This window comes from Mercurialis annua, linkage group LG3 (genome assembly GCF_937616625.2).
Source record: "Mercurialis annua linkage group LG3, ddMerAnnu1.2, whole genome shotgun sequence".
Lineage (NCBI taxonomy): Eukaryota > Viridiplantae > Streptophyta > Magnoliopsida > Malpighiales > Euphorbiaceae > Mercurialis > Mercurialis annua.
In genome coordinates, this window is record NC_065572.1 from 15,130,333 (window position 1) to 15,138,026 (window position 7,694).

Below are 7,694 nucleotides of genomic sequence, written 5' to 3' on the forward strand. Positions count from 1 at the left end.
CAATGAACTGGAGTCTCCACAATCGCTAGACAAAAGTTAGATTTGAAGGAGATGTCGCTCTGGTATCTTAGTCTATAATCTCAGGGGTGTCTTCCTCGAGTGCTAGTTGGGGTATCTGTCAAGATATTCGGCATTTTTCCACTCTCTTCAAATTTTTTAATTTCGGTCACATAAATAGAAAGGACAACGCAAAAGCTCATAATTTAGCCTAGGATGCAAAAGCTAGGTTCAAATGGCTTCTGTAATCCGGCCCTAGACATCTCTAAGTGTCCTTTTGTTTTTACTCTTCTATCGTTGGAAAAAAAAAAGAAAAAAATCTTATACAATTCATCAAACATTAATTGGTTACATATATATGGTGACTATCATTGAAAATAGCCTAAAATAACATGATTAGTTACAAAAATCAATCTAGTAGTGTTGAGGGTACATAACCCATTTCAATTTTCACCTACTTCATTTATTCTCTCTCGTGTGACAGTACAACGTGATTAGAGTTTCAATTTTCGATGATCAATTTCTCATTTCTAACTTTGATTTCTTCGTTAACTCGTATATAATCAAGGTAACAAGCTTGGATTTAAATTTGATTATTATATAATCGATGTATTTATGTTTGAATTAAGCGGTTTGTATCGATTTATCAAATTCAATATGTTTTTAGCGTTTTCTGTATGAATTAGATGTTATACCTTGATATTTTCGCATGGGTTTGTGTCGAAATACTAAACCGACGTGTTTATGAAGACAAGAATCAATTACAGAAGGTCGGGGTCGTGCCCAAGGTAGGGCATGACGCGCCATATAGTGGCACGACGCGCCAAGCCAATTTTGGCTGGGCGCGACGTGCGATCCTCCCCTTTTAATGGGGGAACGACGTGCCCTTCTGTAATCAGTAGGGGCACGACGTGCCCTGGCCCTAAAATTAAGATTTAGGTTCCGAATGTGGATAAAATAGACTTTAGACGTAATCAAAGGTGTTTTGGTTTATGAAAAGAGTTACGATATGAAATGAGATTGGCTTGTCTAAACGACACGACGTCCTAATCAACTTATGAATTGATTAAGCAAGTAAAGATAGAGATCTTATTGTAACACCCCGTAAATTTAAAAGACTAAATTATTCCATTTGTGGAATATTTAATAGGACCGGGAGAATATAAATTAAATTTGAGGATAAATTTAATTTATAGTGGCTCCAGAAATATAAAATAGTTATAGAAGTTAAAATATGAAATTTGAATATTTATATTTTAACTAAGAGAAATTAAGAAACGCTTATAAATTAAAATAAAATAATTTATAAGTTTCGAGTGAATATTTTTAGAGTCGATATTCACGGAATATTTTTAGGAAGTTACTCCTAAACTTTTATAAGATTTGGAGATAAAAATTTTTATTAAGTGGGACTAGTTTAGCCCAAATAAATCTTAAATGATTTATAATAAAATAAAATATTGGTCCAATGAGAATAAAAGTTACGTTTTTATTCTTATTATAATTTATGGAATTTTTGGGTAAAATTTCATAAAGTTTGGAGTTCGTTGTCCATTTTAGTTACGGACGAATATTTAAGAATTTGGGTTAAAGTGACGCGTAAGTCACAAGGACAAATGACCATAATATATATATGATTTCAATGAACTACCGCAACATTGCGGATACTAGAGGATAGAGTCTAAGGAACTACTGCAGCACATAGGAGTCGAGTCATGTCTTTGACACGTTATCATTTGCACACGTTATATGCTAAGATGAGCATGTACATATTAGATGTTGCCAATGATGTGGCTATGTGTATTTGTTGAACTCTAATTTATCATGTATATGTGTCTGATAGTAGCGTGGGTTGCTGTGGTTAGGGGCTGACCAAAAGCAAACACGAGGGTGTATTGCTATGGCACAACATGATGAAGAGGGTCAAGATGAATCATCTGTTCATGGAGAACAAAATGTATAGGCTGATGCGGCAGGTCGAGGCCGTAGGCAAAGCTGTGGAAGTGGTAGAGCTAGAGGTCAGACAGTGGGGGAACATGAACATGTTCAGGCACCAGGAATACCTCAACAACCTAATGCCCATGCTTTGACTTTAATCAGTTCTTCGCTGGAGTTGCAGCTATGCAGGCCAATCAAGTGGAGATCAGGCTATGCATATGGAGCAACTATTGCAACAACAACATGTTGGTGCAAATGTTTATCGAGATAGTGTTTTGGCTTATATAAGACTTAAGCCGACGGAGTTTGATGGTTCTGGTGATGCGCTAGATTTCCTTGAGGAAGTCGAGCGTAATCTTAGGCGTCTACAGGCTGACGAGAAACAGTCGATCTTGTTAGTCGAGATGTCGATGAATGGACCAGCAAAAGATTGGTTTCGACGAATAGTCCAACAAACGATGAATCAGATGACCTGGGCATAATTTGTCAATCGGTACAGAGAATTCTTTCTGCCATTCTCTGTGACCGAGAGTTATCGAGATAGGTTGTTGAATCTGATGAAAGGAGATATTTTAGTGCAGGAATATGTGACGGAGTTTACCAGACTGGGTAGATTTGAACCTTATTTGATGGCTGATCCAGTCAGGGTGAATGCAAGGTTTGTGAAGGGTTTAGGACCCAAGTTTGTCAGTTTGATGTCTAGTGTGAATATGAATTTGCTGCAACTTATAGATAGTGCGCGACAGATGGAAACTTCTCTAATTCAATTTGGAAGGATTGCAGATCCATTTGGATTGAGCCAGGACAAAATTGAAAATTCTAGTGATGAGTTAAGTGATTCAATCGAGTCTTACACGGGTGGTCATGTGTGTTAGTGATATGCACTAGGTCAATCATGTTTGACCATGTACTTTATCATTTTGTTATTTATTGATTGGCAGTTTTTATCATTTTATATTAATGATTAAAATACTTGAATGGTTAATTCTTTCTAAGGTCATCAAGTATGTGACTTGATAGTAGAACCCTTAGGTTTTATAAAAGAATTATATACCATCTATCCCTAGTCTTAATAGAACATTGAGACTAGTATGATGTTGACTGATGATTATGTTTTACTAATCATGTATATGAGATATTAAGTCAAATCATAGGTGCTATTTGAGAAATAAGGCACTGGATGACCCACTGTGAGAATACTACATAGATCACTGTCATAAGTAATTCTCATTACAGTTCTATTAGTATAATCCTTTGACCTTGAAATCATCATGGATTTCTACATAGCTATTTTATATTTTGATACAGTCTTACATTATCTTTAACAGGATAATGGAATAGATTGTCATTGGATATGAAAGTAACTATGTGAGAAATGTGAGTGACTGAGAAGGAATTTGTCCCTCATTTATTTGAGTAAGATATCTATGGGCCCCTTGAAGAAGATAGACTGAAGGAAATGCGTGGCCATGCTAAATGAATTGATAAAGAGTTGTCATTTTCAGTCTACTTAGAGTCAAGAAACTAATAATTGAATATTATAAGGATGACAGGACTATGCCTTATATTCAATCTGGATATCGAGAGACAAAGGGATTAAAATATTATTGTAAATGGTTAAATCGGATTGTCGATATTCGTATAACTTGGGTAGTCATAATGTCTTGCTAGAGGCCACTTATGACTTGTGGGCTGAAATAGGGATTTCGGGCCCACTGCCAACGTTATATGAACCTACAGGGTCGCACACTAAGAATAGGCCCAAAACAGTTATGGGTTGTACAAGCCCAATGTGATTAAGTGATTAATTATATATATATATATATATATATATATATATATATATATATATATATATATATATATATATATGTTTAATAAATATATATTAATTCGAAATTAAGGATAAGTGTTTTCTTTACTTTATTATTTTTGAAGATAATAAATATAATAATTAATATATATGGATGATTATCAAAAAGGAGTTTTTGATAAACATAAACTTGTAAAAATTGCAATGAGATTGAAATTCGAATTTGTCTCAAACCCTAGTGTTGTTGTATCACTATAAATACACATTAAGCAATTGGTTTGAGAATAACGAAATTCATTATTCACTAAATCACTAAAATTCAAAATTGCTTGTGAAGCAATAGTGCTAGCACACAAGCACTAGTTTTGGCTAAGTTCTGTTTGTGTGGATACTCGTAGAGGACGCATTTTGGAGGCGTTTCTGATCCGAGGCCAGGTATCATCAAAGTGAACCACCTCCTTCCTTCCTACATTGCCGTTGAATTCGACATACAAGTAAGTATTAATTCTGTAGTTAATCTATTTATTCGAATTACATGGATCTTGGTTTGGGTTTTAGATAAAATTTTTGAAATTCCGCTGCGTTATGAACCAAGACTACCCAACAATGTGGACCAACATCGTGAACAAAGTCACAAGAAAGGCAGTTTTAGTCCACCAGATAATTCTTCTGAAGTAGGATTTGGTACAAGGACTGCGGGCAATATAGGAGCTGATACTCCTATTTGTTAGACATGCAACAAGAGGCATTGCGGAATGCCATCGTATTTCTGGAGCATTTTTTAACTATGGCCAACAAGGTCACTGTCATGACCCAAAGTCGAGGGCCGCGACCGGCGCTAGGGAATGGGAATTGTAGTTCCGAATCCCGTAGCAAGCCTGGAATTTACTATAAATTTTTCGCAAAACAACAATCTTAAATTTTAAAAAAAAATCGGCAATATAACGTTTGAAAACTGTGCTACTGGCACCTGTTAAAAAACACAAACCACCCTGTTAAAAATACCATGTAATCATATACAAAATGTATGGATAAACCATTTTCCAAAAATACATCTTTATGCCACAGCACATGAAAAACATAAACTGTCTACTAACATAACTACTGCAGCTCTAAGAAGGGTAGAAACTTTCATAACTGAGACTTCCAGAACAATGAATGGAAACTCGACCACGTCGCCATATAATTAACCTGAAAGAAAACACTATTGGGGGGTCAGTTTAAGCTGAGTGAGATATACTTTACTAACAGTATCATCACAAAATAACATCGCAGTTGAAATTCATTTACTTAAATAAATATAATATCATTATATTACAAATAAAGATTTGATCCGAGAGAAACCTTAATCTTAAACTCCTAATCTTTCCTAACATGTATCGTATTCATATCAAATCATTGTAGTCCAAGTGGTACGGTCCCGAGATAGTTCAACCGAGTTACTCGTTACCACGTGGCATAGTCCCGAGATAGTTCAACCGAGTTACATCATGCCACTGCTTAATCCCAAGGTGTGAGTCCCGAGATAGTTCAACCGAGTTACTCACAAGATACGGGTCCCGAGATAGTTCGACCGATATCTGTCAGAATTATAATCCTCCTTTCCGATACCCAAACATATTCTTTTTCATAATCATATATTGAGCTCATGTCAAACAATCCTAAGTACAGACATCTAGACTCTTACAAACACCGGTGATCACACGGCCTATTGATGTCCAATAGGTAGCTTGTTTCTTCGGATCACACACCAATTTCAAACATAGAACAAATAGCAAGAAAACGATATACAATTCAATCCAACACCAAATATTTAATTCACTCACAAATATATAGTCAATCAATACATAGTTTAATTGTCAAACATAAATTATTAATATATATACTCATATACATATAAATAACTATTTCATAAGTCATATTCTGTGTATCCCACGGTGGAATAACCATTTAGTTCATACAATTTCAAATCACAACAAATGATTATATAATGCGATGTGTTCTTATAACTTATAAATAAAATGTTTAATAAAATAATTATAGCGTAATAATACGCGAGAGTAAAGTATACTCACTGAATTCGCTATCCAAATCATGATATTAAAATAATAGTCGAACCCCACTAAGCCAAACATGTCACTTTCGAAGTCCATCGATGCGTCTGTCACAAAATACAATATAAATATGTTTAGATTATAAGCGTATAACCAATAATTATAAATCTAAATTATTAGCTTAGGTCAACTTCTTAACCTTGACTTATGACTTTACTCGATATTCTTTAAATATCCGTTTTCACCTCTCAAATCCAATGTTTATATTTTTAAAGTCAATAACGTATTTAATAATTTAAATACGTTAAACTTTCAATCTTAATATCAAAGTCCTTTTTATATCTTTGATGGTTATAATATAACCAAAAATCAACTTAAAGATTCAAACTCGACTTATAGCATTTTTCGCCAACCTTTTAGTTTACGTTTTCAAACCTAAAACGCTTAATATTAAACGCATTTCCTTAGCGTTTTAAACACTTAAAAACAACCCATACATTTCATATAAAACCATTTTCAAATCGATAATGCCTTAGCTCCAAGTTTGCTTTTACAATCCATTTTACGTCCTATTCGACACTAGTTTGCGTAACTTGACGTTTTACGCAAAATTGAGCGTTAATGCACCTCGGGGAAGGGGCGGCTTGGACCCCTTCCCATTGCCGTGGCCCTCCCCTGTTTTAGTAAGGGGAGGGGGCTTCTCAGCTCTGGTACATCGTACCAGAGCTGTTACAGCTCGGCACCGCCGTGCATTCAGCACGGCGGTGCGCCTACTGGACTGCCGGGTCCAGTAGGTCCGGCCACCATGACCTCCTTCGGCCACCTCTACCTTTAAATCCTAAGGCACACACACAAGAATAGCCCTCATACCTCACACACAAATCATTTAACTTAGCTTAATCAATCAATTACAATCCATAAACTTCATTTTTAAGCATTAGAATCATCAACCTCATCTTTTTCATTCAAAACCGAAACTGAGTTCAGAAACCCTAACCGAGGAACAGCGATATTTACCTTGATTTTATGGGCTTGATGAGTAGCTCTCGTTCTCCTCGTTCCGTGGCCGCAAGAATCGTCTGATTCCGTTGAGAAACAAAGAAGTTATGAGCTTGGGAAGTTTGATTTGCATGTAAAGTTTTAAGGAAGAAGATGATTCTTTCTTTCTCTGATTTTTGGGGCTGCTGGAATAAAGGGTTTGGCTGACTTAAACTTTAATTCCCTTGTATTTATAATCTTGGCAAAAATCCAACCTTAATCCTTATAAAACTCGACTTAAACCAATTCGATTTCTAGCTTATAAAATGTCCAATTTCATCGATTAAATATCCGATTTTTATGCCTCGCTAAATTTTATATTATTTATTATCCAAATAAATAATATCACCCTAATTTCTCATAATTTCATTTCCGATAATTTATTTTAGCGATTGTTTTGCTAAAAACGCTCAAATTCCAATTTGAGCTAAAATGTTTGTTTTTCCATCAAATTTTGCTTTAATGAATATCGATATCTAATTAATCGATAATACATTCTTAAATATTAATTCCCATATACAATTTATTTAAATTATATTTTTTTGGGAATTAAATCCTTATTTTCTAGTTTAAGCTTAAATTCACTTTTGCCCATTTTTCCATAAATTCCTTTTAAAATCCATTTCCATTTTCTTTATGGAATTTTAACATTGAAATTTTGTTTTTAAAATTTCAATATCGACCTACTCGAACCCTCTTTTATTTAATTCTTTTGCTAATTTCTTTATTTTTCTCATTTTGGCGATTCAAAATGAGACACACCGCTTACTTTTGAAATATCCAAATTTCAGGGTATTACAGTCACTTTGCAAGGGAGTGTCCAAGATCAGGACCCCGGGGTTCGACGGTTAGTG

At 34.7% G+C, this 7,694-nt stretch overlaps 1 long non-coding RNA gene across 1 annotated transcript; it reads right to left on the reverse strand.

Annotated features, from left to right (window-relative positions):
- Positions 1–4,690: 4,690 nt before the first annotated feature.
- On the reverse strand, positions 4,691–6,983 carry LOC126675549 (uncharacterized). The gene is made up of 3 exons (XR_007639769.2): positions 6,820–6,983; positions 5,824–5,909; positions 4,691–4,952 (listed from the first exon to the last, which is right to left on the reverse strand). It is a non-coding gene; the product is annotated as an uncharacterized LOC126675549 (long non-coding RNA).
- Between the last annotated feature and the right edge of the window lie 711 nt (positions 6,984–7,694).